This window comes from Artibeus jamaicensis, unplaced genomic scaffold (genome assembly GCF_021234435.1).
Source record: "Artibeus jamaicensis isolate MK-2021 breed Jamaican fruit bat unplaced genomic scaffold, CSHL_Jam_final contig_387, whole genome shotgun sequence".
Lineage (NCBI taxonomy): Eukaryota > Metazoa > Chordata > Mammalia > Chiroptera > Phyllostomidae > Artibeus > Artibeus jamaicensis.
In genome coordinates, this window is record NW_026521812.1 from 20,504,653 (window position 1) to 20,521,410 (window position 16,758).

A 16,758-nucleotide genomic window follows, 5' to 3' on the forward strand; every position below is an offset into this window, starting at 1 on the left:
GTTCTTAATAACTGTGAATTTGCTGTCCTTTCACTGTTCATCTTTTTTATCTTCTTTTTCTTAGGTAAGTCCCTTTAACATTTCATATAATAAGGGCTTGGTGATGATGAACTTCTTGAGTTTGACCTTATCTGAGAAGCACTTTATCTGTCCTTCCATTCTAAATGAAAGTTTTGCTGGATAGAGTAATCTTGGTTGTAGGTCTTTGGATTTCATGATTTGGAATACCTCTTTCCAGCCCCTTCTTGCCTGGAAGGTCTCTTTTGAGAAATCAGCTGACAGTCTGATGGGAACTCCTTTGTAGGGGACTGTCCCCTTATCTCTTGCTGCTTCTAGGATTCTCTCCTTCATTTTAATCTTGGCTAATATAATGATGATGTGCCTTAGTATGTTCCTTCTTGGGTCCAACTTCTTTGGCACTCTCTGAGCTCCCTGGATTTTCTAGAAGTCTATTTCCTTTGCCAGATTGGGAAAATTCTCTTTTATTATTTGTTCAGATAAGTTTTCCACTAGTCGCTGTTCCTTTCCCTCTTCTGGTGCCCCTATAATTCGGATGTTGGAGCGTTTAAAGATGTCTTAGAGGTTCCTAAGCCTCTCCTCATTTTTTTGAATTCTTGTTTCTTCATATTTTCCTGTTTGGCCATTTTTTCCTTCCTTCTAGTTCACTCCCTTGATTTGAGACCCAGTTTCCTCTTCATCACTATTGGTTTCCTGGGCAATTTCCTTCATTTCAATTAGTTTAGCCTTCATATGTTCCTCTAATTTGTGACTAAAATCAACCAGTTCTGTGAGCATCCTGATGACCAGTGTTTTGAACTGTGCATCTGAAAGTTTTGCTATTTCTTCATCGCTTAGAGTTATGGACTCTGGGGCTTTGAGATCTTCTTGAGCCATTTTTGCACCCCGTAAGTATGAGGAGCAGAGCCTGAGGGGCGGGGCAGGGCCACCAGGGTGGGGTTGCTGGGTTCTGATGCTGTATGTGGAGGTGGGGTCAGAGCGGGGAAATGGCGGCCCTCTCTGCTTCCTCCTGCCGCTGGGGCCTGCTCGGTCCCATCTCACTGCCCACTCCCTTGCTGGTCTATCTGTGCAGAAATGCATCACCACAGTCAACCCGCTGCCCTGCCGGTTTCTCACTGGGTTGCTCACTGGGTCCGCCCTTTGCAACCCCACGCCTGGGATCCGAACGCCTGAGTCCGTCTGACCGATTTTTCCTGTGCAACCCCACTCCGCCAGCTGCTGGCTTCGCCCCTCTTAGCGGTCAGGCTGAAGAGTTCATTGTTATCAGACTTCCGAAAAGTTCAATGTTCTGTGTTCTGGCTGTGTTTTCTCTTGCTGATAATTTTGTTTTCTCTAAACTTGGTTGTGTGAGAAAGCACGGTGTCTCCACCTATGCCTCCATCTTGGCGGAAGTCCGTATAAAATTTCTTATGTTAACTTTTTCCAAATATACAATTCATTGGCCTTAAGTGTATTCATATTGTTGTGTAACCGTCACCTCTATCAATTCCCAGAATCTTTTCATCATCCCAAACAGAAACACCACACCCATGAAATGTGGCTCCCCAGTCTCCCCTCTCCCAGACCCCAGTAACCTCTCTTCTACCTTCTGTCTCCACAAATTTGACCTCATGTAAGTGGAATCACACAATATTTGTTCTTTTATGTCTGCCGTATTTCACTTAGCACAATGTTGTCAAAGTTTCTTCATGGTCTATCATGTGTCAGTACTTTCTTTCTTCTTAAGGCTGAATAATACTCCATTGTATGGCTATACCACATTTTGTCTATTCATTCATCCATCCATTGATGAACATGAGGCTTGTTTTCACTTTTTGGCTGCTGTGAATAGTGCAGCAATAAACACGGGTGTGCAAATATCTGTTCAAGGCCCTGCTTTCCGTTCTTCTGGGTGTATGTACCCAGAAGGAAAGCATTGCTGGATCATATGTTTAACTTTTTAAAAAATCCCCAAACTGTTTTCTAATTTGTTGTTAATATCCCTAAAATTCCTGATGTGACAGAAAGAAACAAAATCAATACGGAACGTAAAGGGATGCTCACTTTGGGCATTTAGGAAACAGCACTGATCTTGGTGGCTGTTTATGGCCTGGCCTTGATGGGACACAGTTGGCAGGGGAAGGTGAGATCCATACAGTGGTCGGGAAGGAGGAACTTCCCGCCAGGAAAAAGAGCTAGATGGTACTGCCTGATGAAGTTGCAAGATGAAGTTTTCCCTGGCGGTGCTGAGGCAGGGGTCTGGGGCCCTGGGGGGCGGGAAGGATGAGATCTCTAGGGAGAGGGGGAGAAGCTGTGTGCCACTGAGGCCGGGCGTCCAAAGGTGAAAGATGGCCAGTGAGCTATTTACCAAGGCGAGGAGGGCCAATCAGGCTACAATGCCTCAAGTTCCTTTTATTTTTTATTTCTATTTTTAAGCCTCACCCAAGGACACGTTTATTGATTTTAGAGAAGGAGGAAAAGAGAGAGAGAAAGAAGCAACGATGTGAGAGAGAAACATCAATCTGTTGCCTCCTGTACGCACCCCTGACCAGGGGTGGAACTTGCAGCCTTTTGGTACATGGGACGACACTCCAACCGACTGAGCCACCAGGCCAGGGCCTCTTAGTTCATTTTAAATGACTTCTTGGTCTGCCCTGGGCTGTAATTCCCCTCCGATATCCCTAAACCTTCAGCTAAATCTGTTACATGTGAGGGAGTTGCGATAGTGGCCCTTCCAGCAAATAGGGAGAATGGGAGGGACAGGAAGGTGGGGCAGAAACTCTCCACTGTGCAGAGAGATGGGCTGCACTCATATTCAGTGAGATCGGAAGCTCAGAGTGCAAATTGGCTGCAAGATATTTCAGAAATCCTCCAGGAAATGAGGGGGACTGCAGCTACTTGGAGTAGATATTAAAGGAAAAGGGGACTGCAGACCACAGAGGACTCAGCTTCCAGGTTTTCCTGAGGACACCACGCCTCTGAGCAGGCCGACCAGAGCCGCCCGAAGCCTCACCTCCTGCGCTGAGCGGGAGAACTCTGCCTGGCGACTGTCCCAGCAGGCTGGAAACCGAGCCGGCCTCCAGAGACATGTCTGGGCAACAGGCACAGCCTGTGAATACTGGCTGTGGGTTGCAGGGAGCTGGCGGACGTGCGCAGCTTAGATTTGATCTAACCTGCTGTCACAATTAAAAAAAAAAAAAACTATGGTACATTTACACAATGGAATTCTATGCTCCTACCCTTTGGGACAGCATAGATGGAACTGGAAAGCATTATGCTTAGCGAAATAAGCCAGGTGGAGAAAGACAAATACCACATGATCTCACCTTTAACAGGAACCTAAACAACAAAACAATCAAACAAACAAAATATAACCAAAGACACTGAAATAGAGAACAAGCGGGCAGTGTCCAGAAAAGAGAGGGGAGGGAATTTCAGGGGAAAAGGGGAAGGGTTTGCAGAAACAAGTATAAAAGACACATAGACAAAAACTAGGGGGGGGCGGAAAAGGGAGGGAGGGTTGGGTGGGTAGGCAGGAATGGGAGTAAAAGACAGAAAACTGTGCTTGAACAACAATTAAAATTTTAAAAAATAATAAAGAACATCCCCAGACGAGGTGCGCCAAGGCAGGCCAAGCCTGAGCTACGCAAAGCAGGCCCTGACCTGGAATGTGAACTTGCTCAGACACACCCAGCCCTCACTGAGACAGAAGCACATAAAGTGTTGTCAGCCTCAGTAGGGCTATCGATGGTGTCAGAACTTTGATTTCAGTAGTCAGCTGGGGTCACCTGTCTAGAGATTCATTTATAAAAATGAAAGACTTATTGATAGTGACCGAACCCACATTCTGTAGGTAGAATCAGGTGTAGTTATATTATTCTCTAGTTACACTTTTGCACACCAAATTATGAATGATTTATGATCACTTTATCTTTGAGACAAGTCCTGTGTTTCCTTCCCCCAGGGGCCTGGGGGTAGCAGCCTGCAATACTATGGGAATAACCTGTTGGGCCCCTCTCCCACACGTCCTGTCCTGTTCTCATCCTGCCTCGGCTGCTCCAAGCAGGTCGTTCATACCCGCACCAGGGCCCTTCCTACTAAGTCCCAGTCTTTATCGGTATAACAGGAAAGGAAAACAATTGCTACGAAAAAATAAATCACTGTAGCTGTGAGTCTGAATTCTGGAGGTGTTGGCTGGGGAGCAGGGGGGAAGCAGAAAGAAAATGATGTGATTGTTTAAGAAAACGCCTGTTTGGTTAGGAAGGTGGGGCAAGCCTCCAGGCACGGTGTGGAAGAACTGGGCTGCCTGATGAGATGGCAGGAAATGGGGTTTTCCCCAGGCATCAAGGGAGAGGTGAGTGTCCCACACCCAGTAAAGCAAAAAGGGATCTACTAGATTCCCAGAAAAAATGGCTAAGGTCGGGGCATCAGGAGAAAGTTAACTTCAGCGAGAAATTCTCCATGACGGGCAAAGCCGAGGGCCCTCAGAATGGCACTGCTGCCCTCAGGCACCGTGCTTTAGACTCTTGCTACTTAGATTGTGGTCCATGGAATGGCGACATCGGTAGCACCTAAGAGCTTATTAAAATGCAGAATCCCCGGCCTCAGACTCAGTCATTTAAAAGACCCCAGGCCATTTTTATTTACCCTGAAGTTTGATAAGAGATGTCTTAGAGCTTCAGTTTACAACTTTGGATGTACATTGGAATTACCTAGGAAACTTGGAAATACTGGCGGGCCGCCGCCAGAGCTCCCAGGTGATTCTAACAGGTAGCAAAGTCTGAGGACCGCTGCCTTTGAGGGCTCTGAACTGGCCTTTCTTGGCTGTGCCCCTGTGTATGGAACAAGGTGTCCATGGGCCAGTGGTGTACCGATAAACAGGCTCTCCAGGAAAAAAAAAATTCTTATTTGTAGATTGAGATGCTTGCTAGTTCCCAGCGTGGAAATATTCCCAGCACACCATAGCTGTGTTCAAGCTCCCAGCGGGAGAGCACTGAGAGTGGAGGTAGGAAGAGACGCTCGGCTGTGAAGAGGTAGGTGTACTGGCCGGCACACCCCTGTGTGGGGCCGATGTGCGTGTACCCAGTGAGCCTTCCACTCTTTCTGGACCATGGGATTCCCTGATCTCAGGCAGGCCTCTTCCCAAAGGGGGTGTTACAGAGTTTAAACATGGGTTGGGTGTTCGTACGTGAGGTCCTTCATGTGCAGGAAAGGCTGGTGTTAGGAGGACCACGGGAGGGAGGCTGAGTGTTGGGGCCTCTATTTGTCCTTCTGTCCCATCCCTGTAAGTGTAGGAGCGGACCTGCAGAATAGCCATGGCTCCGTTCTGAATTTGCAACTCTTTGCTGAGCTTTGCTATGGTGTAGTGTCCCTTGGTTATCACCAAACACCCCAATCCATGAGAATCCTTTAACATGCTGGGTGTGGCTTAAGTGTGCCTTGGGAAATAAGAGGGTGAGATGGTGCTCTTGAACTGGATGCAGAATGGGGAGAGAGGACAGAAGATGCCAGAAGCAAAAGGACTTAAAGAGATAAAGGATGTAAGTGGAAATAAACAGGAGAATATAACTCAACCACCCACCCAGGAATCCTTGAAAGTGTTGGAGGAACTGCTGGACTTCCCACACAATGTAAGAGACAGACTGGAGTCATTTTGTTTGTGAAAGAAAGAATATTCTGTAAAGGCTGGAGGACTTAGGGTGAACAGCCCAGTGCCTGGCATTAGACTGCAGGGGTTCAAATCTCAGCACCAGCACTTACCAGCCTTGTAGCTTAAGCTTTTGTCCACTCACCATCAACCTCACCGGCCCAGGAGTGTGTCAGAGGAGCCAATACGCACTCGGAAGGCAGAGAGTTGTCCAGATCTGGGGCAAGAAAGGGTAAAGAAGGGCAAGGGGCCTGACTGCTGTCACACTGGGAGGCCTGGAAAGAGGGGGCGACAGTGAGGAGGTAGGCCAGAGGGCAGCCCCTCTGTGAGAGGAGTCTTGTGGGAAGTTGGTATCCTAAAAGAAGGACACCCCGAACTGATGAAGGCAATTGATTAATGAAGAGGAATTGAAGGTAAGCATTGTCTCCTTCCCAGGGGCTGTTAGCACCAGCATTCCACCTCTCAATCAAATGCCAGATAATTCTTCCTTTAAAATGTTCAAATTTATGCAGACTTGAGCCCCACCAATGCCAAAAATTAAGGTCTCTCAAAGGGTCTTAGAGCTCCCCAGAATGTTGACATTTGCCCGTGCATGCACATGTGTATGAGAGAGAGAGGTGGTTTCACAGGTTGTTAGGCTCTCATGGCGTTTGCTTCCTTATCAGCCTCAGGTGCCGTCAGAAACAGGCTCCCCTTTCCTAGTCTATTTCCATCTTCAGGGAACCCCAACCTGCAACTTCCTGCCTTAGACGAGCTGGCCTCCGGAGGCCCAGAGAGAGGAACTGATTCTCCATTCTGGTCTAAGACTATCAGTCCTCAAATCCTTTCTGTGGTGGAGCATTCTCAAAATTACTAATGATGGAAATGCCCACAACCTTCGAGGAAAACCTATTTCCTACTTAAAGCTGTTGCAGAGGAGGGTGTGTTGAGATTTGATTTTAGTGGGAAAATCCCAATGAGACAAGTCAAAGAGGAGTCTTGTATGTTACATACCTAGGGTATAGATTCTGGTGTTATCAGGGACCCAGAGTTCTATCTTGTCTTTTCACCAGCCTTAAGGTATTGCTGGTCCCCAACAGCTCAACACACCACCATATCCATGGTCTAGCCAATGAGAAAGGGAAAGGAAAAGAGGAAGTCATGCCCCTTTGCTCTAAGGGCATAACTTCTTATATCTCATTGATCAGAGCTCAGTGAACACAGCCATCCCTACCTGCAAGGAAGGTTGGATAATGTAGTTTTTATTCTGGGTAGCCATTTGCACAACTAAGGAGTCTATTACTAGGGCAGAATAAGAAAAAGGATATCGGGGTTCACTCTGCTACAGACATCGACAACCAATCTGCAATGAGCTGCACTAAGCTCGGTCCAGTTCTTGAGAGAGTCTCAGGGAAGGTGAAGAACAAGTCAGCTTACCCTTCCAGGAGAGCCAAGGTGAGCATTTAGAAAAGAACGTGCTTGTCCTGCATCGTCACAGTCTTCAAATACGATCAAGGTGCCCAGTGGGACAAAGACTACTTCCAAGGAGAACAGTAAAGCCCAGCACGGACCTGAGGCTTTGCCCTCACTGACAGGGAGACCCACGGCTTTCCTCTACATCTAGGCCCTATTTTGAAGAAAAAGGGAGAAATGCCAAAAGACAGGCTAATTACCAAAGAGGGGCTTGGCTGAAAGAGACAACAAACTCTGAGTGGTGAGCCTGAGGTCTTTCCTCACTCTTTAGAGAAATGGAAGCTCAGAAGCAAAGGCCAAATAGTCGTGGAAAAAAAGGGTTGCAGGTTTTCTGGGCTTTTCGTTGTGTTGTTTGTCTGTTTTGCATAGTATCAAAGTACAATCTCCCCCTCTCTCTCACACGCAAGCACACACGCAGAGTAAAATTTCCTGGCCTTATTGTTTTTACAATGCAGTTCTAAGAATATCTTTCTTTCTTTTAAAAAGATATTTTTTATTGATTATGCTATTACAGTTGTCCCATTTTCTCCCCTTTATTCCCCTCTGCCCTGCACACTCTCTCCCATCTGCATTCCTTCCCCTTTAGTTCATGTCCATGGGCAGTAAATATAAGTTCTTTGGCTTCTACATGTCCTATACTAACCTCCTTAACCTCCCGCTGTCTATTTTCTACCTACAATTTATGCTACTTATTCTCTGTACCTATTTCTTCTTTCTCCCCCTCCCCCTCCCTGCTGATGACCCTCCATATGATCTCCATTTCTGTGATTCTGTTCCTGTTCTATTTGTTTGCTTAGTTTCTTTTTGTTTTTGTATTTAGGTTTGGTTGTTTATAGTTATGAGTTTGTTGTCATTTTACTGTTCATAGTTTTTATCTTCTTTTTCTTAGATAAGTCCCTTTCACATTGCATATAATAAGGGTTTGGTGATGACAAACTCCTTTAACTTGACCTTATCTGGGAAGCACTTTATCTGCCCTTCTATTCTAAATGATAGCCTTTCTGTATAAAGTTAGCTTGGATACAGATCTTTGCCTTTCAGCACTTGGAATACATCTTTCTAGCCCCTTGTTGCCTGCATGGTTTCTTCTGAGAAATCAGTTGACAGTCTTATGGGAACTCCTTCATAGGTAACTGTCTCCTTTCCTCTTACTGCTTTTATGATTCTCTCCCTATCTTTAATTCTTGGGTAATGCAATTATAATATGCCTTGCTGTGTGCTTCCTTGGGTCCAACTTTTTTGGGACTCTCTGAGCTTCCTGGATTCTTGGAAGTCTATTTCCTTACTCAGATTAGGGAATTTCTCCTTCATTATGTTTTCGAATAAGTTTTCCATTTCTTGCTCTTCCTCTTCTCCTTCTGGCACCCCTATGATATGGATGTTGGAACATTTAAGTTGTCCTGGAGGTTCCTAAGTCTCTCCTCATTTTTTTGAATTCTTGTTTCTTTATTCTGTTCTCGTTGACTGTTTATTTATTCCTTCTGGTCCAAACAGTTAATTTCAGTTCCAGTTTCATTTCCATCACTGTTTGTTCCCTGTATATTTTCCTTTATTTCACTTTTTACAGCTTTTACTTTTTCCTGTATTTTGCAACCATACTCAACCAAATCTGTGAGCATCCTGATTGCCAGTATTTTGAACTGTGCATCTGATAGGTTGACTCTCGCTCATCGCTTAATTCTGTATTTGGAGCTTTGATTTGTTCTTTCATTTGGGCCATATTTTTTTGTCTCCGTCCACCTGTTACATAGTAAGGGGCGGAGCCTTAGGTGTTCACCAGGGCAGGGCAATACACGTGGCTGTGTTGTGATGCTATATGTGGGGAAGGGGTCCAAGAGGGAACAGTGCCGCTTGTTCAACTCTCAGGTTTTCAGTCACTTCCCCCACTACCCACAATCAAATTGGGCCCTTCTGGTGCTTATTCCCGGGTGGATGGGTTTGTGTACCTTCTAGGACCCTGTGGGTCTGTCCAACAAACTCTCCTATGAGACTAGAAGTTTCTCCCTCTGCTGCCTAAACCCTCACAGGTGTTTTCAGTCAGAGACTTTGAGGCTTTATTTCCCCACACTGGGACCCTGGGTTGTGTGGTCTATCTCACTCCTCCCAGTTAATCTGCACGAGAATGTGGGACCTCCATCTCTGCCAGCTGCCACCTTGCTGTGACTCCTCTCCACCTGGCTGCCTGTCTCCGCCCCTCTTACTGGTCTGGATGAATGTTTCTTATTTAATTCCTTGGTTGTCGGACTTCCATACAGTTTGATTTTCTGTCGGTTCTGGTTGTTTTTGTTTATAAATTTGTTGTTGTCTTTCTTTTGGTTGTGCGAGAAGGCATAGCATATCTACCTATACCTCCATCTTGGCCAGAAGTCCTAAGAACATCTTTCTTATAGATATCATTGCTATCTCTGTTCCTCTTACTTCTACAAGCATTCAGACAACACTGCCAGCCAGACAACCCTGAAAGTGAAGATCTTTTAAATTAAAAGAATACAATTTTTTCCTGCCAGGAACATGTAGCATCAAGGCAGCAAGCCTAGAGAAAGAAGACAACTCTGCTTCCATTTGAGATTTCCTGTGGTCCGAGAGTGAAGTGGTCAGTCTGTCTCCAGAAGGAGTGCAGAGCACAGCAGACAAAAGCCCTTAAGAGGTGTGTGGTTAGACCTTTCATTTTCTGTCCTTATATGTGATTGGAATCTCTGATTTGAGTTAAATTCCCTTACATACAACACACCCTTATTTAAATGTTAGCATAAAAATACATCTTATTGCTAAGTATACATATTTGTATTATCTATTCTTTTGTTGACTTTTTTTTTACTGTATTGGCTGATAACTAATTGAGTTATGCATTTACTTAATATGTAATCTTCAGTATTACATCAGTAGCTAATATTTATTGAGCCCAGTGCCAGGCACTGCACATAGGTTGTTTCATGTAATCTTCCCAATAATCCTGTAGGGCTGCTGTGTACAGCCCTGCAGTTGATACCTAGCTGAGGAGGCCAGTGGGGCTAAAATCGATGCTGGGCCTCAGTCACCATGCTCTGTGCTGGGGGACACACTCCATCTCCTTGGAGGGAAGAAGACATGTTCTCCACACAAAGGCTGTGGCCAGAACCAGTGCATTTGGAGCCTTGATCACCCGTGACAGAGATATCTTACTCTCCTCATTTCCCAGATTAAGAAACCAAAGTACCAGGGAGTTAAGATACTTCCTTAAGGTTGCACAGCTGGCAGGAGGTGGGGTTGGGACTCAGACCAGAAGCCCGACTGGCAGCCTCCTCTCTCCACCTGGATACTGTCGGCACGTCTTTTCCTCTCCCACAAATGCTCTGCCTCAGGGAACGAGCACTGGAAGGCAGGCCCTCTGTCCTCGTGACTCGCCTCAGGGTCTGTACCGCACACACTGTCAGCAGGGGCACTAAGTGCATTCCTGACACCAAAGGGCTGATCGCTCAGATCAGTTGGACAGAGAGCTCTCCAGCTACTGTACTGCCGCCTTAGACAGGAATTTCACAATGACAAGAAGAGAAGAGGCGTTGAGAATTGTCAGGGAAATGACACCAGGAGGAAATCGACCTTCCACTGGCTCTTTTCTAGGATGTGCACGGCTCTGATGACAAACAAGACTCGGAGACTGGAAGTTAGTGGCCAAGTTTGCTCAAAGGGGAGGGTCCATGCATCTCCCTTGCTCCAGTGCCTCACTGCTTTGTGTGGCCATGAAAGACCAGTCTGTCTAAGAAATATATCTCCCCTCTAACTTTGCGCCTAAAGTTTCCACCGTTTAATGCATTTCCTTGTGTTCTGTCTGCCCTGCCTGCCACCACCCACCTCTCACTCCTCCCTGCTTGGTCCCTGACGCCTGAAAGTCCTTTAATGTGGAACAAAGGCTTTCATTTCACACAAGGTGATGAGGCTTAAAATGCAAGCACCCCTCAGAGAGGAAGCAGGTTGATTTAAATTCACACCATGTAACTTCGGTGTAAATGAGTGATCAGGCTTCTTCCTGAGAGCGCCTTTTGATGAGGGAAAGGCAGAGGAGAGAATAAGGACACTGGAAAAAGTGATGTTGAAGAAAAGGCAGTCTGGGGAGGGAAAACGGCGCAGAAATGAGATGACTGTGTGGCCTCAGTATATGCCCACTGCCCTCCTTACCAACCCCCAAGTGGGTGCCAGGCAGCATGGTGCAGGGGACAGGCGTGGCCTTCATAGAGAGTCACGTGGGGTTTGAAACCCAGCTGTGTAGCCCGAGCAAGTACCTAACGAACTTCCCTGCACCTTGATGTCCTCACTTGTAAAGTGAAGTTAATAAAACCTACTGTGCAGGGCTGCTTTGGAAATTTTTATTGTATTTTAATTGTGGTGAAATACACATAGCATAAAATTTAGCATTTTAACCATTTTAAGTGTACAGTTCAATGGCATTAAGTATATTCACATTTGCGCAACTGTCCTCAGCATCCATCTCTGGAATTCTTTTTGTCTCGCAGAAGAGAAACTCTACACCTCTGAAACAACAAGCACCCGTTGCTCCCTCTCCCAGCCCCTGGCAGCTACCATTCAAATGTCCGCCTCTATAAATGTGCTTACTCCAGGTAGCTCATGTGAGTGGGATTATTCAGAAGTTGTCCTCCTGTGACCAGCTTGTCTTTTTGTGATGACTTACCATAATGTCCTCCAGGTATATCCATGTGGTAGGCCAGGCCAGAATTTTCTTCCTTTTCAAGGCTGAATAATATTCCACTGTGTGGATGTACCACTCTTATTTAGCCATTTATTCATTCAACACTTGGTTTCTTCTCCCATATGCCTATCACGGATAATGCTGCTTGAACCTGGTGTACAAACGGCTCTTCCAGACCCTGCTTTCAATTATTTTGGGTAGATACCCAGAAGTGAAATTGCTGGGTAATATGGTAATTCTATTTTTAATTTTTTGAAGATCTATCATACTGTTTATGTAGTGACTGCACCATTTTATGTTCCCAGCAATGCACACAGGGTTTAGATTTCTCCATACCTTGCCAACACTTGTTATTTTCTATTTTTTAATAGTAACCAACCTAATTTTAAAATGTAACCTAAATAAAGCTACCCACGTACATGTCCATAGTCAAACAATTGAGTACACTTAACCAGAGAAGACATTTAACTGGAGAATAATGTAGGATTATTTATTGTCCTCTCTGGTATGGCCCAGCTGGTTGGGCATTGTCCCACAAAGCCAAAGGTTGCTGGTTTGATTCCCTGTCAGGGCACATGCCTGGGTTTCAGGTTCGGTTCCTGGTCGGGGCACATGTACAAGAGGCAACTGACTGATGTTTCTCTCTTACATCAATGTTTCTCTCCCTCTCTCCCTCCCATCCCCTCTGTTTAAAAATTAATAAATAAAATCTTTAAAATAGACTTTAAAGATTTTTAAAAATATTATTTATCATAGATTTTCTTGAAGGGACCCAGGGCCACCCCCCCACACACACTTTTTCAGCGCCACACTGCTCCACAGAGGCCTCACTGTGTCCTCCACCTCCTCTGCTGGGCACGTGCTATCTTGTCATTGTCCCCTTCCAAAGGTTCCTGTCTCATCTAGTCAGTCCCTACTGTGTTCAGCCCCCATAAGAAGCAGAATCTGGGTGTCTCTCTGCTTTTTTCCTCTTGAAAAACACCTGTCTGGAATTCTGGTGAATGAATTTCTCTACTTGATTATAAAGATAATAAAAATCACTCAGTGCATAGCAGATACTCAATAATGGTAGATAATCTCATAGTACCCACCTCAGAAAATGGGTAAATACATACAAAATCCTTATAACCCTGCTGGCACTTGATAAGCCCTGCCTGCAGGTTGGCTCCTATTCATGTGGTGGCAGAAAAGGGAGCCCAGTGTGTGAGGTCGTCATCACCTGTCAGCAAGAGAAGCTGCCGACAACTTTGGGTCCAGTTGACCATGAGGGGAGTCCCCTCGAAACGGATCATCTTTGGCTTTCTTCAGAACTTTAGAGTGCTCCCCTTTAAGTATGCAAATGTAAGGTGAATAGACACACATGTCCCTAGGAAAATGACATGGCAGGACCTTTTACAGCTTGACAAAAGCTGCTGTTCTCAGCATCCCCATAATAGGGGATGGGGACCAGTAGACCTGTGCTGGCATTGAGGAGCCTCTGAGAAGGGGAAAGACTGAGGGCCCTTTCCTTGTGAGAGTCTGTGTCACCAGGGCCTCTCTGCAAGACTCGTTCCATCCTGGCTGCTGTGCTGACAGAACAGGAAGCAGTTCCAAGAGGGAGCTCCCGGAGAAGAAAGCAGCCCCAGACTAGTGGTGGCAGGGTCCGGGCCGGGGCCACAGAGCCCACCAGTGGGCTCGCCACTTGCAGCTTCTGAAAGGGACACAAGAACATGTGGGGAATGTTTCAGGCCTCATGCCTGGCACCCGCACTGTCTGGAGTGACCAAGAAGGGCCAGACACGGGGAGTCTGAGACTCTCTCCTCTTCCCACCTTCTTCCCAGCAGTGACTCCACGGCGAGAAGTCATGGAGAGTTGGCCACAGCTTTTTGAGGGCCGGCAACCCTTCGAACAAGGCTGTTCAGGGCCGTGCCAGGCAGGAGCGTGCTCTTCCTTAGGATGTGTCGTGGTTTCACTCTGCCCTTCCAACACTTGGAATCATAGCACTCGAAAAATGGAAAATCAAGCCCTGCCCAAGGCTCTGTCTCCCCCGCCCCCACTTTCTATTCATAGAGTAATGCTGTAGAATGAAAACTTTCTGAGAGTTAAATCCAAATGGTTTTGTTTTGTTTTGTTTTCAGAGGTGGGGAGAACTGACCTTTATCTAGAATACTGAGCAAACTGTAGAAGCTGGCAAACAAATCCTCCCCCCACTCCCAGACTTCTAACTGCAGAGAGAAGGCTGACCTACGTTTTGACTTGTCAACCTATTATTTGTTACTACAGCCATCACCATATAAACACAGCACCACCCCTTTATTGCCTACACCTCCTTTTTTCTCCCTCTTGAGCACTGTCAAGAGTTAGGAGAAGAAAGCATGTTACCTGTGTTCCACCTAAGCATGTAAGAAGGACAGATGGCAACAGGGCAGTGCGGGAAGGGGAAGTAACCTTCATCTCTACAGTGAGACAGTTTTGAAATCCTTCACCCCAGACTGGCCGTGTGACCTTGGAGAAGTTACTCAATGTCTCTGAGCCTGCAGTTCCTCAAAGAAAAGTGGGGAATGATGGTAAATGCAACTCCTGGACTATCTGGAGGATTCGATGCGTTAACAGGTGGCAGGTCCTCCTGCGATGGCCATAGTGAAGGGTGTGTGTGTGAGCCTGAGAACGACCTTTCAGCGGGGCCTCCTGAAAGCCTGAGGGGCTCATTCCCCAGACTCCCCGGCACTTCCTTTATAATCATATTTCACCGTAACTGCCTGGAGTGTGTTCCAACAGAGGTTTCTCATGTTCAGAACACCCTCTCTTAACAGCTTACATCCTCAGGCTGCTCTCCAGTAGGGGACCCAGCAAAGGCTTCTGGGTAGGAACCATTCACTCTTCCCCTAAGTGCTGCCTTTGCTTTGAGACAGGAGGCAGGCCCAGCTAACAGCAATTAAAAAGAACACTTCAGCACTTGGTATTGTTCCTACAGGACCCTTAGGCTCCACGCGTCTGGGGAAATGGTGGGAGAAAGAGAAAACTCCCTCTTGTTCTTCCCGACGGGTTACATTCCAAAGGGAGGACTCAACCCTTTGCCTACCCTTTCCCTTGCTTTACCTCTTGTTTCTGCTCTCTGCCGTTCTTCTCATTTCTGTTCTCATCTCCTAACATCGACAGCTCTTTCTAAGTATTCTGGTACCAAGCACTCCACAGAGAACGCTATGTTACCCTAGCTTATAAAAAGATTATTATAATATTTTGAGGCAGAAAGTACGAGGCCAACGTAATGTTTTTACTATTTTTTACAAAACCTTTATTCTTTTTGATGAATAAAGTGCTATATGTTTGTTGTGTGGGAAACGTGTGTAGAGCATAAATGCCCTTCATTCTCATTCGGTCCCTCCAATCCTATTCCCCGGAGGTGACGGCCACTTAACATGCATTCTTCTAGAAATTTCTGTCACTTTTGGCCATTTGTCAGATATATAGGGATTGCCTACTATGTTCTGGGCAGTGTGCTAGGTAGGTGCTGGGACCAGCGGTGAACAAACAAATCTATCTACATATATGCTAATGTGTGTTTACTGTTACACAGGGGGGTCTGTCTGGAAAAAGTCCAGCCATTGTTAACATAATGAGAACGATTTGTATGACATCGATGTAACCTCGCAGCCAAGGACAGTGGATTGGAATAACGACTTCACTGCACCAGTCAATGGGAGTGGTAGATGCTGTTGAGTGAGCATGTGGCCATCACATTCAAAATGACTGAGGGTGGAGAGCAACAGATCTGTATCAAACTTTTCATTAAGTTTGAACATTCATCTGCAGAAACTATTTGGATGATTCAGAAGGCTGCAGCTACAGGCAACTGGTGATTGGCAGCTTCATCGCGATAGCGTCCCCCTCATGCAGCATATCTCGTGCAGAGTTTTTGGACGAAACTGCAAATCACCCAAGTGACTCAGCCCCCCTACAGCCCAGATTTGGAACCCTGTGAATTCTGGCTTTTCCCAAAACTAAAATCACCTTTGAAAGGGAAGAGATTTCAGACCATGGATGAGATTCAGAAAAATACAGCGGGGCAGCTGATGACGAGTGGGAGAACTGTGCGAGGTCCCAAGATGCTCACTTTGAGGGGCACTGAGGCATCATTGTTATGTGCACAATGTTTCTTGTTTCTTGTTCAATAAATGCCTCTTTTTCATAGCGCATGGCTGGATACTTTCTGGACAGACCTCACCTACATTGGCAAAGATGAGATAATGTTTTTCATTAAATAATATTCACTTTACCATGATAGTTTGTAGAAAGAAATAGATACGTAAGTAATGTTTATTATTTTTAACAGCTGTGTGATATTCGATTGTAAAGGTATATCAAAACGTAGATGACCTGAACATGCTCTTTAAAAATAAGCAGCGTTCCTTCTATTTGCAGAACACAGAGCCACCCACTTCACAGGGCTCCCTGGAACAGAGCCCCGCAGCCTGGCTGGGGGTGCCCTAGGGTCTCTCCCCCACACGAAGGTGGGCAGACAGCCAGCTCTAGGAGCACAGTGCGCCTGCCCAGGACCCCTATGTGGTGCCCAGCTGGCCAGTGGCACAACTGACCTCACACGCGAGCCCTCTGACTCCAGAGCTCCAGCCACCGCAGCCTCCATGACACTGCGCTGCCCCCTCATCCTGTGCTGGGCACCTCCTTCAGCAAAGAACTCTGTAGGCTACTGATTGAAAAGGACAGGGAGGGGAAAATAAGCTTGAGGTCACGAAAACTGCACAAGCATGTATGTGTGTATTTTTTGTTTCTTACTTTGTTTTTTTGAATTGATTGATTTGAGAGAGAGAAACATTGATTTGCTGTTCCACTCATTTATGAATTCATTGATTGATTCTTGTATGTGCTCTGACCAGGGGGGGATCAAACTCGCAACCTTGGCATATCAGGACTACACTGTAACCAACTGAGCTACCCAGCCAGGGCTGTGTTTTCTTAAAAGTAGTCATTTCTTCATGTC